The sequence below is a fragment of the Topomyia yanbarensis genome, chromosome 2 (genome assembly GCF_030247195.1).
Source record: "Topomyia yanbarensis strain Yona2022 chromosome 2, ASM3024719v1, whole genome shotgun sequence".
Taxonomy (NCBI): domain Eukaryota; kingdom Metazoa; phylum Arthropoda; class Insecta; order Diptera; family Culicidae; genus Topomyia; species Topomyia yanbarensis.
This window is the reverse complement of record NC_080671.1, coordinates 125,632,669-125,651,506: the sequence shown is the minus strand read 5'-3', so window position 1 is coordinate 125,651,506 and position 18,838 is coordinate 125,632,669. Positions and strand designations below refer to the sequence as shown.

The 18,838-nt window shown below is 35.9% G+C and overlaps 1 protein-coding gene across 1 annotated transcript in view; it reads left to right on the top strand.

The window, feature by feature from the left end:
* Positions 1 to 846: 846 nt before the first annotated feature.
* Positions 847 to 18,838, top strand: part of LOC131680906 (uncharacterized) — a 159,892-nt gene continuing 141,900 nt past the window's right edge. Inside the window, exon 1 of the mRNA XM_058961623.1 lies at positions 847 to 1,216. The gene's annotated coding sequence lies outside the window, so the exon portion shown is untranslated. The remainder of the gene's footprint in view (positions 1,217 to 18,838) is intronic.

Below are 18,838 nucleotides of genomic sequence, written 5' to 3'. Positions count from 1 at the left end.
GTATTTTTTGGATATTTTGATTTTCTGAAAAAATGGCCTAAATTAATTAGAAAACGCTGAAAATCGACAAAAAATTGCTTATTGAAAGCAATTTTGAAAATGCTATGAACATTTCAGAGCGATCAAAAATCATTTGAGCTTTCGAGACAAACGCGGTTGAAGTTTTAAGTGCAATTGAAGTGAATTAAAAATTGGAATTGGAAATTGTTTTTGTTTCTATCGCACTCATATAGCAAGAACTCGACAAAATGCTAGATTATCTCGAGGTAGACAATAAAAAAATTGCGATTTTTTTTAATCCTACAGTGGAGTAACCCATTAAGAAAGTCTGGCAACGCTGCTCATATTAAACTCGTCTAAATTCAACAAAACGCGTGAAGTTTGCAAACCACTGGGATCTGCTGTGTATGTGTCAATTTATGCTACAGTTTTATACCAGTCGTTTCGTCGAATGTTTTCGTGAGATCCGTAGAGCATACATCGCATACATCTATCATGTTTTACTACAGGGATGCCATATCCAGAAAATCCATAAGAGTGAAAGAGATCGTAGTTTTGCAAAGGTTGGGTTCTTTTCTTTCTGCGTTTCATAAAAATGTATGCACTCGATCATCAGCAGTTTTCATATGTACACGCAGAATTTTATTTATGCATCAATAGCATACTTTTCTATCTGCCTCTCGTTTCTTCTGCTGTAAATTTTATGCATTGGACATATTCGGTCTATCCACTCATTGAATGCTTACTAGAAGTATATGCATGAAAATGCATAAAAATCACAGCAGAAGAAAAGAGACGGGAATAGAAAGTATGCTAACCATGCATATTTTTGTTTCTCAGTGTAGTGATGTTGCTCATGGCAGAGGAAGTACCGCTGGTTATTATTTAGTTGGAACGGGTTCTCGTACGTTCGGATGCAATTTTTCTGCCAAAAAGAACCGTATTGCGTTTGTAAAACATTGTGGTTTATGGTAAAAGAAAGCTTAATCGTGAGTATGTTGAGTGGGTGATAGTCCGAAACTATAGTGTTGAATTGTGGATAAAGTGTAAATCGCTTCTGCGAGGGAAGAGTGGGTGAAAATTTTACTTTGGAAAATTTCCTATACGTGTGTGGTGACAGTGTCCCGTTCTACAACTGCTATTTTCGTGGAAAGAAGAGAAGAAAGAACTGCATTACGAATTTTTCCACACCAACTTGAGTTGCACATTTTTTTAGGTATGTTTAATGTTCGATGTTTTTCTTGTGTATCGATATTTTGGCCTTCTAGGACTCTGCCCTCATTTTGCATACATACCTTCACTCACTGTATGCAAAAATGGACAGTAGGTACATCGAGTGAAAAAGTCTTGAAAATGAATCGATTGTTCATTGTGTGTTCCCAGCACTAATTTCCACCGAAGCATTGCTAGTTTTAAGATGCGATAAAACACTGGATTAGTCTCTCCAATGTGTAACTAATAAATAACTGCGGTAGATTTTCTGGCTGAATGAATGGCCACGTTTAAAAAGTTATTGTGTGTCCAATAAATTACAATTACAAAATCTAGTCACAATGTTGAGGCAACAGAAAAATTCTTGATGTGATTTGAATTGGAGACAACAGGAGACAACATAACAATCAGTATATTAAATATAGTAGTGTGTAGGAGAACTGTGCCCAAAACGGACACCCTACGGTTAAATAACAAATTCGACTCATCCGTCGATGCATTGCTCGCAAATTGTACGCAAATCGTGATTTGAGATCTTATTCCATAAATATAGTAATTTAAACTAAAAAAAAATTAAAACAGATGTTTAAAGTGGTTGTAAAAAAGGCACAAAATCGTCATTTCAAAACAGATGGGAAAGACGGACACATGTCATGGGTAAGGTGGACATGCGGTATTGGTAAAGATAAACGTAGGACAAGGGCAGAGTGAGATGCTTCTCGATCAATACATTTTGTTTTCTGTCGGTACATCATAATGATGCGATAATAAAGAATAGCCCAAGGGTATGCAATTTAATAGCATGCTGCTTTGTACTCACTACTGTATCCATCATACCCGTTATGATACCAAATTCTAAAAATGCTCTTAAATTATGATCGACTTATTAAAATTTGTTTTTTTCACCAGTCAAGTGCTAAATAACCAGTACATCATGTCAAGCTAAAAATATATCCCGAGGTCAACGGTTTTCAGCTTCAAATCATAATTTTCTGGCGTCAAAAACTTATATACATTAGCGTGCTCTAGAGAAAAAAGATCGGTTTGCTTAAATATCTAATAATTCGCATATTAGATAATATCGGTATCTTTCAGAATTATTTGAAATCTGAAAGTGGTACAGTATTAGTACATTTCACCTACATTTTTCCAGTTTTAGAGACGTAGTGTCCATCTTACCCCGAGTGTCCGTATCAGTCTACTTTTCCCTAATTCTGAAGTTATTGGTTAAGACGCTATAAATTTTAAGCACAAAAATAGCATTTTAAAACAGTGCGTAGTAGTAACTGTCGCATTGTCTTGTTTTGGAGGATTTCAAAGCCGCTGAATCCCTCTGCATGAAGACTCGCCATCTCTATCGTCAAAAGCACCTAATCCGAAGAAAATCGCTTCGAATCCTTCTGGAACAAGGGTCATTGACAGGTCTCGTGCTCGATTGGAATGACACTGACAGATAATTGGTAAACAAACGATAAAGATGGCGAATCTTTATCCAAAGGGATTCAGCGTCGTTAGAGGATCTGAATTCGTTTGCGCTGTTTTTTGAATGCTAGGAACATAATAGAAGCGTTGTTATCAAAATGAGGAGCTGTAATGATCTTGTAATTTTAGATTAAAGTGGGCGTAATCTGTTAATCCTACACAGAACGTCAAACCTTTTGGCAGCTTTCCGGATTGTATTGTTCACTTCATTTAGCTCAGTCAAGGATTGTTTCAACTCTTCTTCGTATAATTCATCACTCATACCTATCAGTTTTGTTGTCGCTTTCATGCAATTTCACATCTATACTTCCTACACTTTTTTCTACGTTTTTCCTTCCAGCGAGGTCAAGTTTATCACCTCTGACCGCTCCGGAAACTGCAAGGAACTGGATATTTAAATTGTTGACGATTATAGTGACTTGACGAAAACAGTCTCAAAAAGTGCACCGATTGTCAATTTACATTTAGAATATCGTCAACTCCTATGTTACGAATATGTGGTCTTGCTTTGACAGTAGTTCTCGACTCACTGTCAACATCTGTTGCGCTTGTATCTATTCTATTTTATTCTCCACCTTCCATTTTCATTATCACTGTGGGAGCTTCATTTGCCTTCCGTAGAAATTCAGCAATTTTCCCACGACAGGTGTGTGAGTGAAAATGTTGGGTTCAGTTTTGTTTTCCATTGATCACCTTTTGTTTACACTATTTTTTATCTTCTTGCGCAAACCAAAGAGTACCGGCTAATCTCGTCTCTCAAAACACTGTAAAGATAAAACACCGTTTGTATTAGCTAGTTGTTTATTTGGCTGCTTTCGCTTTTGTTATTTTTATTGCATATTTCAAATTAAAAAGTGAAAACATTGTCAGAATGACGCATTCTGCTCTGTTAGTTGGATGGTTTCAAATTCCGTGCTGATGCTGTTTTCAATATTGAACCAATATTTTTCATTTCCGTACGAATTGAACTAGTCCAAATTGGTGGTCAAATCGAATGAACACTTTTATTCCGTATCTCGTTTCAACATAAATCACGGTCCAAATACTAAGTGCTGTGGGAAAACTTTCTCCAATTTAGTGTGGCTGATTTTTTTTATATAGGACACCTTTTATCCGATGCCGCAAATATCCAAAATTCAATAGTGCTCCATAGCACTTTGATAGGCAGTCTCAACAATTCTCCAACTAACGATAAACCACGGACGGGACTGGGTGGATTCGAAATCGATCTCCGCTTCAGCAGCGATGCGCGAAAATGAACTGTTATTAGGAGGGTATTATTTATTATTTACTTATTGATGTTTCGTTTTCATAATGGTTTTTTATTCGGTTTGTTATTATTAGTTTTTTCGGGGTTTTTGTTTTCGAGTGGCGTGGTTTCCGCAAGGAAGCTGAATTTGTTATATTCCCCATTTAGGTGCTGGGATCGGTGCTGCTTTCCGTTTATTTTTGCCGAAAATAGATATGTATATCTGTCGTCGAGTATATTTCATGAAATGTTTTTACGGTTTTTTCATTTACCGGTGCTCGACTGACACAGTTATTACCACCAAATGATTGCACCAAAAATATTGCTGTTTGCTCACTAACGAGCACTGGTGCATTCGTTATCTCACTCGGGTTCAATTGGTAGAATGAAGTTGGACAGCGAAATTCAATTAATTACTCTGCATCGGTTTAATTGGAATATAAAAAAAAACAATTATGAACTACTTCCTGACACTGATATTACTATGAATTGATCTCACAGTAGCAAATAGTTGCATCAGTTGAATAATGTGAATGGTATGAGAGTTCAGTTTCATGGTTAGTTATGATAATGTCATAGCGTAATGAACTAATAATGAAAACTATAATTTACTTTACTGCCTGCACATTCAAACATCTTTCAGCCCAATAACACAATCAATTATGATCCAGATGCACTTCTATGAACTGAATAAGGTCGGAGATATCTTAGAAGGAAAGCTCAGCATAGTGCAATAAACGGCACAGCATTCATTTCTTCCTCTTTAATAATCGTTGTTTTTTTAATTTCATATTGTTGGAATTACATTTGCTCTTGCTTTGTTTTCCTTCGTTCCATTCGCCGCGAAGTGTTTTATCTATGTACATACTCTGTTAGCCATGGTAGCAGTGGCTGCCAGTCGATTTGAAATATATCTTTAACCTACATATTCAGTGGAATAGATTTGATTGCATCAGATACTGTCGATTGAGAATGGTTGCTGTAGGGCAGCGAAGCGAAAGTTTGTGAGTTAAGTTGCTTGGTATCTATGGTGAGCATTTTGAGACTTGATTTTGATACCGCATTAGCGCCATGATGAGTAAATTCTATTAAACGGAAAGATGGTTCATTAAAGTTCCAATAAAAAATTGGCTATTTTTAAAATTTTCGCTAGTTACGTTTTTGATCTGTGTGTGTGTATTAACCATTCTATCGCACACTGGCAGTAAAAAAAGTGGGTAGATATATCTGAACATCAAACAAACCGACTTAAGTACGATTCAGACGATACATCAGCTTCCGTCAACGTCAACGGAACGTCACCGTTCCGTCAGGATAAGTTTAATACTTTTCTCTTGTGCCCGTTCACACATGCCGTACGTCAAAACGTTCCGTACCGTTGATGTTGTGTGTGAATGCCTCCATTTAACTGCATGTAACTTATCCTGACGGAACGGTGACGTTCCGTTGACGTTGACGGAAGCTGATGTATCGTCTGAATCGTACTTTAATCTATCCAAAAGTGAGATTTCTTACAAATAATGAATTATAGTTAGTTTACAGAACTAATGAGAAGTAGGCACCCAGCAAGAGGAGAGATAAACACAGTTTTGAGTTCTGCACGAATGAATAAACGAAACTTAAAAATTAATAAAGTAAAAAGATGATCAAAAGTTATCAAATTCATAAAATGAGTAGAATGATAAATATTAATTAAATTAATAAAATAAATGAATCATTAGTTCAGCTCATTTAATGCAAAATTAATCAGCATAACAAAGTTATTAAATCAATAGAGTAAACTAAATTGATTCAAAATAGCAAATTGGATTAAATGAATGAAAGACTATCCGTAGACTCCATTAGCCGAAGATTCGATTATCCGTAGAAAATGACTCGATTATTAACACCACCTTAAAAATTTTTATATTTACATATTTGAACTTTTTTTTTTATATTTACATTACGCATGCATTATTTTTTATCTACATTACGCACCCATAGTTTTTATTTTATTTTATTTCAGCTATAATTGGTGGAAATGTCGACATTTTCTAAAAAAATTAAAACTAACTTATTTATCAAATAACCTTGAATTTAATGCGATGTGATACATGTTTTCATGCACAAATCGATTACAATTGATAGTAGCTACAATTAAAAAAACACAATTTTAGATTCTTTAATATAATCACGAAATTACGTAAAATTTCGCTTAGTTAGCAAAAAACTTTGGGTTCATCGCGATGACCTATATATTTTAATACAAAAATCAATTGAAATTGATACTGGCCACAATTTTTAATAGCACAAAATTCGTAGAAATACAGAATCTTAATTATTTCGACAAATAGATTTGAATTCAATGCGGTGACCTATAGAATTTCTTAGACCAATCGATTGCAGTTCAGAGCTGGCATATTTGTCAAATTAATTAAGATTCTGTATTTCTACGAATTTTTGAATTTTATTAAGAATTTTATACTATTAGAAATTGTGGCCAGTATCAATTGGTCGGTGTTTAGTCAGACCAGACTAAGTGACAAAATATTGATTTCGAGAAAAACGAGTTTAAAGTTTGAATCGCAGCATCCTCTACGTTATAATTGAAAATTATTTTTTGCCATAATTCTTATTTATGGTTACATATTTCAAATCTGGCAAAAGTTGAATGTAGCTGACGAAATTCTTTATCCAGTGCTATCATTATCTCATTTTTTTATGTTTTGCGACTTAGTCCGGTCTGACTTAACACCGACCAATTATAAGCATAGAGAAAAAAATATTCACGGGAGTGAGGAAAAGTAGGACCATACCATGAAAATAGCGGTAGACTGGTAATATTTGAATTGATGTTTATAGAAGTCAACAACTAGTAGTTTGAAAAAAATAGCTTGGAATTGAAAATCTTGCTATTCGACTAAAAGATACAAAATCAGCGTTCTAATAGGTAGTTTTAATTTCCGGCAAAATTGGTACAAATGGGCACATTTTTGCGCTTTCTTGTTTCTTAAAATAAAATACTTTATTGCGAAAGTAACACAAGTACATATGCTGTTGTGATTTTATTGATTAATTTCCCTAAAAGTGAGGTTTGCCAAATTTCCTGCAAGTTTTTATTCTGAAATAAGCTCTTCGGCAAAGCTGTAGAGCATACTTTGGCCAATAACTTCGTTGAAGACGAAAAGTCTTCCATCTTCATTGCTTTCAGCTTTATTGTTTGATTTGCAATGATCGCTTTTAAGCCAAACTGTGGACTAATATAAAAATCATCCTGACAAGTTCGGGACGTACTTTTTTAAAACCATCCTGACAAGTTCGGGACGTACCGTTAAAAGGTCTGTATCCAAATAAACAACTTTCTATATGATAACATTGGCTTAACCTGTAGGTTTTCGAAGAAAATTAACAATTTTTGCAGAAATAGTTATTCAAATGGTGATTAATTGTTTACTTTGAAACATTTGGATAAAGTACAATAGTGTCTTTGGAAATACTTAAGAAAAATGTCATGGCCTGTCATTTAGTGCTATGTTTTAGTGAATAATCCTACTTTAGAAGCTAGAACGCGTTATATTTAGATAACCATTAAAAGTCGTTTTATTTTTATTATCTTTTCAAATATCATTCTTTTAAGTTTGAAATATTAGATAAAAGTCCAATCTTCAAAATGCATAACTTTCATTAACGTATATATTTTCTTATCTCGCTCCCATTTTGGCACACTCCGCTCCCATTTTGGCACACTCCGATTTTGGCAACAAATGGGCTCCGTTTTTGGCAACATTCTTGTTGTACATAATAAGTGCTTGATAAATGTGCAGTACATATTTTTTTCGTATCAATTGACATCACATTTGACTTTATTTCCAAACATGGGAGTCATATCAACCCTCAAAGGCGCAAATCATTTTTTTTTCAAATTTTGTTAAAATTGTCTCGTAGATTCAATACATTACTGTGATAATTTTGAGATGTTAAGTATAGAAATGTATTATTTATGTATAATATAACTGATAACAGTGTAACTAACTAGTTGACACTAGTGTCTGACGGAATCAATTTTTATAGTAAGACCCAGAGCTTGTACACTTTAAAAGTCAAGTACAGAGGAATGCGCTACACTGCATAATAAGACTAGTTCTGGAGAAAATTTTCAATAGAACCTTAGTAACATTGTGAGCCTCTTTCTCCTTCAATTATTACGACGTCACCACAAAACAATTTTCAGTACATATCGAAAACCAGTATTTAGGAATACAATAATGATAGCTTCCAAATAGTTTGTTTAAGCTTTATGATGTCTTTGGCAAATTTGTTCGTTTTTTATGGCAATTGGCGATGAATGGAATTAGGGCGGTCCTTGTGGTTAGGGGTTCAAAGTATCGACTGTTTAGATGTGTGAATTTTACTTGGTTGAATAGAGTCTTCTCAAAATATCACGTCTTGAGGACAAAAGATAGATTTTCTACAGACCTTCAAAGGTACAATAGATGATCAATTCTGGAGAAAACTGTGATCAAACCTATGTTATTGAAATGATTATATCGTTTTTGTTAAGGTTCCGATTAGGTTCAAACTGATTTCATTTGTTAGATTATTTACTGGACTCATATTTGCCATTCAATTTAGTCGATACAAGGCTTTCTTCTCAGTCACTCTTTCTGAAGAGCAAATAATAAATCATGCATTAAGTTAAAATTATTTGTTCAAAGCGGCTGTACTTTTTTTCTAAACAGTTCGGAAAGATCGCTTGTAGTTCATGACTCTTGAAAATTAGTGTACTTTTCGAAACTAAATGTTTTGTTTTGCCCCTTTCTGCCCCGAGGTATGAATAAGGGTGATTTTTCATGATATGTCTGAAGGAGATACATGGTAACGTTTGATTACCCAGGGCTCGCAATATAATTTATAAATGTCTCTTAGCATTATCAACAATTGAAAAAATGTGTATTCTGCTAAAAGTTCAAGAAACCAATTTTTTTAAAATTAATTTTCAGATATAGTGCACTTTATATTCGTAAATGTTGAATGGTACCTAAATTTTGCGGTAAAAAAAAATTAACACCAAATATAAATTCAGCGACGTAAAATTACTCCAATGTGAAGTTTTCATCAAATTCGAACCCCTTTTGAGGTTTTGTCCGACTTTTATATGGAAAGTGATCACTGTGCTACGACTGAATTTGATAATAACTTGAATAAAATTGAATTTTCTTATTATTTTCTTTCATCTCATTCCATTTCACACATGATTAAAAATCCTTGAAACATTTTTGAGGTCGTAAATTGAAAATCCAAACATTAAAAATAAGCTTCCATTTTTGGCCCGGTTCCGGTTATGGCAACTGAAAAAAATACAATTGTTGCCAAAAACGGAATCCTACTGTACTATTAAAGCTTTTGTACTTTTGTTTAAAACTGCACAAAAACTTCCAAATCAGGGTTACCAAAAATACAGAATAATCCGCATTATACAGATTTTTCAGCCATTTTCAGACCAAGAATCTGTATGAGCAGATATACGAATTTTGGTTAGATGTACAGATTTTTGAGAAATGATGTTACAGAAACTATTTTTAGAATTCTTTTTACTTTTTTTTATTTTTAGTATTTTTTTTAACTTTTTTTCAGTATGAATAATACTTCCTCTCTGTCTCTCTCAGCTTAGCCCTCTATATTAAAATATATCTTCACTTTTGAGAGTAGTCGCTCACTTTGAAAGGTGAAGGTTTGTAATACACTCAGGTTAGCACCCAGCAAACGCCTGGTTGAATTCTACTTCCAGAAACATTAATTGTAATGCTCTGTGAGTTTGATAATTCTCAAATTGCTGTCCGAAAATTTTGCAGCTACATTGGTCGACTTAATGTATATAACATTATATATCAACAAAAGTCATTAAATGAGGAAGAAAATTATTTTTTCTATTGGGCACATCGATAAAATTTAAGTTACTGGATGTAAAATATCAGAACGATTTGTAGTGTTTTTTTTAGAAAATGTAAACAGGTCCTTGCTTGGACTGCTTTAAACTACAGGAATTAATATCTTCGATAGATAATCCAGCAAAAGGTTAAACAACTCAACTGATCCGATACAGATATCGACACGGATTTCTCGAAGGGTAAGTACAGGTGAAAAGATTTTTAGGACAAAAATACAGATTTAATTTTGGAAACACTGTTCCAAACCTTTGCACTTTTCTGGGATGATATGTATCCAAAAAAACCGAGGCACAATTTGTGTTCCTAAGCAAACCACTAGTAACTACAAAGTAAATAATATGGATAAAATGAATAAAATAAAAAAAATAATCAATAGAAGGTAAATTGAATAAAAATATGAAAAATTAAAAAATAATGAATTAAATTATTAAAATGAAGTTATGTGATATTAAAAGAGTTTTAAAAATTATAGTATAAATTAATTCTTGTCATATTCATAATTTGGGTGCAATAAATAAATGAAACCGAACAGAATAGATAAAAATAATAAAATGAAGAAAATAAATAGAATACATGAACTGGAAAATGTACAAAATGAAAACAATGAATAAAGTTCATTAAATGAATGAACTGATCAGAATGAAACGAATGAAAATAAACAAAATGAACTCAAATGTACAAAACGAATAAAAAGAATGTTAAATAAAACAAATAATTGAAATAAAATGATCTTATGTTTAAAGTTAATCAAATATTCAAAATGAATAAAAAACGAATGAAATCCATGAAACGAAAACAGTAAAAAATATGACTCAAATAAAGCAAATGAATAAATCGAAGTTGAGAACCATTGTTTTAGAAAGCTCTGAATTGTTAGTGAAAAGCCCATGGCTATTTAATATACAATGCTTTCTAGCGTTTCCATTTTTTTGTTTCGGCCTTTTCGTTTTCGTTCTTCTTTTCTTGACGACGTCGTTAAATATTATCTGGTGTTTCCACTTTATTGATGGACCTTAATTAGTTATTAGGAAAATGTAACGTTCAATTTTTTTTATCCCTTTATGGGCAGCTAGGGCCGAGGGTGGTGGCTAGCGGGTTTCATATATCCTTGACCTGACGGACAAAGCTATGGTGCCTTGAACACAGGCAACGCAGATCCAAGGCCATCATTGAAATGATAAGTTCTGCGTTTGAGATGCACTTTCCCCGGTTGCCGGACGGATACCTGTAATTATTGCTTGTTACCTTGTATGCATAAATCTGATTGTGAGTCCTGTGGTGGTGTGTATGTTGAAGGTGAGAGTTTTAGCGTTCGAGTCCAGGGGTGCATATTTGTCTGGGTTGGCGTGGGCGTTTACTAATTGTGTAAAAGTGTGATCGCAAAGGGCTCGAGTATTTGAATGCTAGCGTGACTTAATTCGATTTTAGATGCATGTGGCCATTCGTATATTCCCGTGTATTTTGAACGATCGCGCGTGTATGGTAGAGGAGCGAGTTGTTTGGTGAATATGAGCATCATTCTTGATTGGTCCAACTGAAGGCATGAGTATAAGTTGATCGAGAGTAAAGAATTTCGAACGTGGCCGATCCATGATTGCGCGAGCGGTGGGTTAATGCTTGAGTCCACGGTTGTAAAGTTATAGGTGCTGAAAAGTTCACTTAAGTAAGGGGGTGTTTTAATGTTGGCGAAATTGTGAGCGATGGTGTGCGTGGATGATTGAAATTGTAATGTAAGTTCGCTTTTGTGATCAGGTTTGTGATATCGCGAAGGCTAGGGGCGTTTGTGCTTTTTGGATGAGAGATTGTGAGTTTATATAGGGGAGAGTATGCAATATGAATGCACTTGGCCCAGTCACCAGTCAAGCATTTGTGTATTTGTGTGTGTATGTTTAGGTGTGTATTGGAAGTCTTGGGCGTTGAGATATGTTTGGTGCCTGTAAATAATATGTTAATACGAATAATACGTGATATGTTAAAGTAAGATATGTGTAATATGCTACTTGCAGTTTGTTGGTCTTTCCTACTTATCTGAATCAATCGAGTATGAAAATACATCTCCATTGTTCTAAAACCTGGCGACGTCTGATGGCAGAGAATCATCATTGTTGGCAGCAATATTTCCCTCTTTTGTTGTATTAGCTCGAAAAAGTCATCAGAAGAATATGACGCATGAGACCGAAAAATAAAAAAAATGAATAAAATAAAGATAAAGAGAACTGTTAGTATTGTTATTAATTATTAATTGTCGTAATGCAAAATAAAAATGAAGATGGAAAAAGACCAAACCGGGACTAAACTAATCCATGGAAATAGAATCTAATAGAAAAAATACGAGTAACATTCAACTACTTCAACTCGTCTAGGGGTAAAGGCATGATCAGAAGAGCACAACCAAACTTGATCGAGGTATTATATATTTTATCACCAACGCAATTTTTTGTTTTCGAGAGCTGTCCTACTGGAGCCCCAGAGCCAGGTTCAGGTATGTGCGGGCGTGGGAACTTCGCGATCGCGTGTATCATCGTGAAGGGCTCGAGGATTTGTACACCAACGTGCTCGATCGCGTGTGCGCTTGTATGTCGCGTGTGCTAACGTGTATGCAACTTGGCGCGTACAAATTCTATATTAAAAACCTTTCGCATATTCGCGTGTGCTCCAGAACGATCGAGCGCGGACCGCGAATCTGATACTCAATTTTTCGTGCACGGTTCAGATTCCAGAAGAAAGCGGGCCCCTTCACATCGCCAGAGTTCCCAGTCATGCCGCCATAGAACGCGCCGTCTAGTCTATATGAACTTTATCTTTTGATTGGTATAACTGAATGTATGGATCTATGTTTCTAGAATGGAGGGCAAAGACATCCGGACGTGACCGATTAATGATTGCGCGCGTTTGCGTTAAAGACCGCGTTTATAACTTCTTAAGTACTAAAAGGTTCACATTGTTACCGGAGTGATATAAAGTTTGCACAAACGCGAACGCAGATGTGCGTAGATGATCGCGAAAAGCTCAAACCCTCGAATGTTGACGTGCTCCCGTGTATGTGACTTCGCGTGAATAAATTTGATTTCGTAACCGTGTAGCCATTCACATCTTCGCGTGTTCTTAGATGGCCTCACGGACCGTCATTCTGATATTTAGTTTTCGGTGTACGGATCACATTCTGACAGGGAGTGAGTTATTCTATATCACTAGAGATAGAGACTTCCGGACATGACCGATTCATGATCGCGCGAGTGCGGGGACGTTAGGTCCACGCTTGAGACCGCGGTTGAATGTTTATCAGTGCTGAGACGTTCATACTATCACCGGGATGTTATCATTGCTGCGAGAGCGCGGGTGCAGGTTACGTGAATGATCGCGAACAACATTTGTATGTTTGTTTGTCGCGTGTGCATAAATTCGATTTTTATGTCGCCATGGGTGATCGCGCGAACATGGGTATTTGGAGGTTCTTTCTTGAGACCGCGGTTGTGAATTTATTAGCGTTAAACCAGTCACTTAGTCACCAGGGTGTTATCCTGTTTGTGTGATCGTGGGTGTGGTTGTGTGTGGATGATCGCGAAGGACTCGAGCGTTTGTATGTTGACGTTTTTGTCGTATGCAACTTTGCGTGGATACATTATTTTATAGGCGTATGGCCATTCGCATGATCGCGCGTAGACTTCTTGTCTAGTTTTTATTTCTATTGGTTCAACTGAAGGCATGAGTTTGGGCTGCTAGGATCAAGGGTAGAGACTTCTGGACGTGGCCGATTCATGATTGCGTGAGCGGTGGGTTGATGCTTGAGAACGCGTTAGTAAATTTTCAGGTAAAAATGTTCACTTAATTACCGGGGTGTTTGAATGTTGGCGAGATCGAGATCGCAGACGTTCGCATTTGTGACCAGTTTTGTGTTATCGCGAACGCCACGTTTGTACCCTTGGAATGAGAGATTGTGAGTGTATATGAGAGAATAAGCAATTAGTGAGTGTTAGCATAGATCTAATATAAAATATAACTATAAAGAAGGTTGCCTCCAGAGAGAACTTGGCCCTAAACCCACATTGTATATTATTTGACCATGGCAGTGTATACTAAAGGTCGCCAAGTTAAGTACTAAAATTGATCACAATGTAGCTTAACTAAAAATAAAATAATCGTATCCCAAGTTTCTGTGATATAATCACTGTAATACTGCTTTGGTGGAAAAGCCCCCGGACCACATCAAGGTACAGTATCATGCCGAGGGATTAGGAAAATGTAACGTTCAATTTGTTTTCAAATTCAATGTCATATTTTTGGTTACAGATATCGAAAAAAAAAGATTTTAGCGCAGAAGATAATTGTCAGGTCCAGTATTTTTATGTATAATTGGCAATAGTAATCTGAGATATGGTTATATGTGCTTTCAAGCCACAGTCATCCTTGCAGCTTGCGAATTGTTTCGACTGAAATTCCCGTTCCGGAGATATGAATTAATGAGTTCTATATAAATTATGGGTAAAGTAATGTCCATTGAAAATGTCCCTGGAGATATACATTGCTTTTGTGACATGAACATTTTTGAGCTTACAAGACTTAATTTTTTGCAAATAACTATGTGTTTAGCTAAATTGATCATGATCAAGAGAAATTTGAGATCTTAGTACAAATCAGTGTCATTCGTTGCTTCACACTATGTGTATGGCAACAATGTAGTCAGCTCAACTATCTGTTTAAAGCTTAAACTCTGATTGGGATCCTCGCCAATATACCTGTAGGATACGGAACACTCATACGAAACGTGTACTGAATTATCCACCACCTTTTTACTAATTATGCCTGTCATTCAAACTACAATTGAAGCTTTCGGAGCATAGAGCAAATATGGGCAACGATATCCCAATGAGTTTGAAGATTCATTATAATTGCATACCCCATCGAGAGTTCACGGGGAGTTTCAGAGGCTTTTCTCCGGATCGTATTTGTGGATATTTTTGAATATTTTCGTTCCATTACTTTTCATCAAAGTTCATACCAATATATAGAATATGCTTTTTCAATAATATCATCACAAAACGTGTATTCTTTCTTTTTAAATGACATATTTGAAGATATGTTTCACTCAAAAATTCAATGGACATACGAAGAGTTTAAAAAAACGCACGTGGAATTTCTCTTTTAAAATTTTTTATCTTGGAGCATCCATAATACCCAGTTAAGTCAGATATTTTGCTGAAATACCCAAGGATTTCCTTAATTATAGTGTATGTAAACACTTACCATAGAAACGAATTAAATTGGAGTTGATGTAATTTTTGGTTTTTGGTCTTATGCCTCCCTCAAAGTGCAAGTGTTTCGAAGGTTTTCTCATCATCATTCATTATTGCAGCATTAACAATATAGCATTTTCGCTCTTTTTGTGTGCGTATATAAAGCTGATATAACGCGTGCAATGTACGCCGTAATTGCTTCAAGTGGGTGTGTGTGTGTTTATACAATCCATCTCCCACTGATCGGCAGTGTTTTTATGGAAGAAATTTGAAAGATGTAAACATTTTAGCCCTGGAGATGAAAGGTGGTAACTCTACTGTAAATCCAAAGACCCATTTCAAGAATGCTTGTTCCTACACGTACATTCTGAAGTCGTTTTCATATACAATAAGTCCCGCGCGAATTCATCTATGCATCAAATGGATACATGCAATACATTCACACTTCCCGAACAAAAAAATATTATTTTTTGATTCTGGTACGTATTTAGTATACGCAAAAGATTATGGTAGTTTACACCCAGACATAAAAAATAACATGAAACAATCTCACCAATTTTCTGCTCTAATTTTTTACATTTTCGCTAGTAGACATCAATCAAAACGATGAGTCAGACAGTCAGGTACAGATGTCGCTGTAGGCGCTAAGCAGAATTAACGGGTGCATTTTTGGTGGGTCGATTCACGCATATGCTTGTCAAAACTATTTCCTGTGATGATAAAAACACTATACACTAAGGTTTTTTTTTACACGGTTTTTTTTTGCACGGTTTTTTTTTACACGGCTTTTTTACACGGTTTTCGCAATTAGCACGGTTTTTTTTGCACGGTTTTTCGCAAAAATATTCTAAGTCCTTTTAAAGGCAAAAGACTTAGACGATTTCTCAACAATTTTTTTTTGCACGGGTTTCGCAAAAATGTTCTAAGTCCTTTTGGAGGCAAAAAACTTAGACGATTTTTGATCAATTTTTTTTGCGCGGATTTCGCAATTAACACGGTTTTAGCAAAAATCCTTATGAAGGCAAAAGACTTAGACGGTTTTTGACCAAGTTTTTTTTGCACGGTTTTCGCAATTAACACGGTTTTTCGCAAAAATATTCTAAGTCCTTTTAAAGGCAAAAGACTTAGACGATTTCTCAACAATTTTTTTTGCACGGGTTTCGCAAAAATGTTCTAAGTCCTTTTGGAGGCAAAAAACTTAGACGACTTTTGATCAATTTTTTTTTGCGCGGATTTCGCAATTAACACGGTTTTAGCAAAAATCCTTATGAAGGCAAAAGACTTAGACGGTTTTTGACCAAGTTTTTTTTGCACGGATTTTGAAATTTACACGGTTTCTGCTTTTCCATTTTGAATGCAAAGAATTTCGAAGATTTTTGGAAAAGTGGAAGTGATTGCTTTTGGAACAGCATTAACGAGTAGATGCCAAATGTTCATGTCTGAGGCCATTTAGAAAACCAAGATGGCGACTTCCGGTTCAGTGGAATTCTCTGAAACCCCATCAATATGGCTATTTTTGGAACGGGATTGATGAGTGGACGTCAGATATCGATGTTTAAGGCCATTTGGAAAACCAAGATGGCGATTTCCGGTCCAGTGGAAGTCTCTGAAACCCCATGAATATGGGTATTTTTGGAACGAAATTGATGAGTGAACGTCAGATATCGACGTTTAAGGCCATTTTGAAAACCAAGATGGCGATTTCCGGTCCAGTGGAAGTCTCTGAAACCCCATGAATATGGGTATTTTTGGAACGGGATTGATGAGTGGCCGTCAGATATCGATGTTTAAGGCCATTTTAAAAACCAAGAAGGCGACTTCCGGTTCAGTGGAATTCTCTATAACCCAATCAGCATGCATATTTTCAGAGCGGGCCTAATAGAGCGCATGATAGAGATCAGTGTCAGAGGCCATTTGGAAAACCAAGATGGCGACTTCAGGTTCATTGGAATTCTCTAAAATCGAATCAATATGGGTATTTTTGGAATGGAATTGACGAATAGACGCTAGATATCGATGTCTGGAGCCATATTGAAATTCAAGATGGCGACTTCCGGTTCTGTGGAATTCTCCAAAGCCCAATCAATATGAGTATTTTTGGAACGGGATTGACAAGTAGGTGCCAAATATCAATGTCTGAGACCATTTCGAAAATCAAGATGGCTACTTCGGTTTAGTAAAATTTTCAATTACCACAACAATGTGAGAATTTTTGTAATAGCGTTAATGAATAGATACCGGATGTCAATTCCGGAAGTGTTTCATGTTTTCATCTAAGATGGTGACTTCTATTTTAGTGCCAAGACGATGTTTTAAATATAAAGACACGCGGCGAGAAAAACAGTAAATTTCGCTGCACGGTTTTACAAATTATTTGTCTGCTAGTTTTGGCAACCAGGAATATTGTGTAAACAGCGAGTGACTTGTAGTTTTAATGAATGCTTGGCGAATTCCTTTTTTGAAATATTTCCCACAATACTCAATCATGTAACTTGGAAACGCATTGATTTACGTTACTGAGCCTGTCTACATGTTTTTCGTTGCACTAGAAAAAATGTATCGATGATGCAGGATGCAGACATGCATTTCTTTTCATTTCAATCTCGATACTCCCCACGCATTACTTCCTAAATCTGCCATATTTGTTTACATTGCTAGTTTGGAACCGTTGTTTTGGGTTCGATTGGAACTTTTGGCTTCAGTCTTCGCGCATCTCTATAAGCATCATCTCTGCTTTAGTGTACATCTCATTCATCTTAAGAGTGCTTCTGGTGTAGTGGGCAAAAAAATCGACTTCTTTTTTATCCGCTTAATTGTTAGTATTGAGCCTCTAGAATCGTCTCCCGCAATCTCGGTGACCACGCTGAACTTCTTTTGTTTAAAACAGCCATGCATTCCTCGCGCGTATTTGCTGTGACACACGCAGATTTCAATCTATCGGCAACAATTTTCTTAAGACTGACAGCGATAAAAATACAGCGTGAACAATACACTTTAAACTACTTCCACCCAAATTTTTAAGAGAAAATACCAAATGGATTGTTTTCCACGTCATTTTTTCCGTGATGCAATTTGATATGGAGTATCATTTAATAGCGTTTTTTCGAAACCGCGTTTTTCAAATTGGTGAACACGATAACTCAAAAACTAATCAAAGAATTGACTTGATTTTTTTTATGAAAATGCACAATATGTGTAGCCTGTCGGTGAACCACAGAAAACGGAATGAAAAAATTGTTCTCTCTATTATTTTGAAGAAAAGTGCACGAATTTTACAGAAAAATATGAGATTTTTCGGTTTACATGAAGCCATTTTCCTAAACTCGAACTTTTTTTGGGTTCATCGAGTAACTACAAGTCTAAGCTTTACAAATTTTACTTAATTTCCTGTGTCAAACAATTTTATCAAGAGTCATCGTGTTAGCCGCGGCGCTCCTCGACGTGGAAATGGTTGGACGTCTACTCTTGGAACGCTCGTATGTGTGGCTCTGCGTGGCTGCCGACCCTATTCTGCGCGGCGTGTAACGTGAGACGACTAATCTCACCTCACTCTACGTGACTTCACCCAATTCTGAAGAGTCACTTCGGGTGACGTGAGACTCCCATTTAACCGCAATGAGGAATCTCACCTCACCCGAGTCGACTCTCAGAATCGGGTGAGAAAAGTCACGTAAAGTGAGGTGAGTTTCGTCGTCTCACGTCACATGCCGCGCAGAATAAGGCCGTGCAAATAT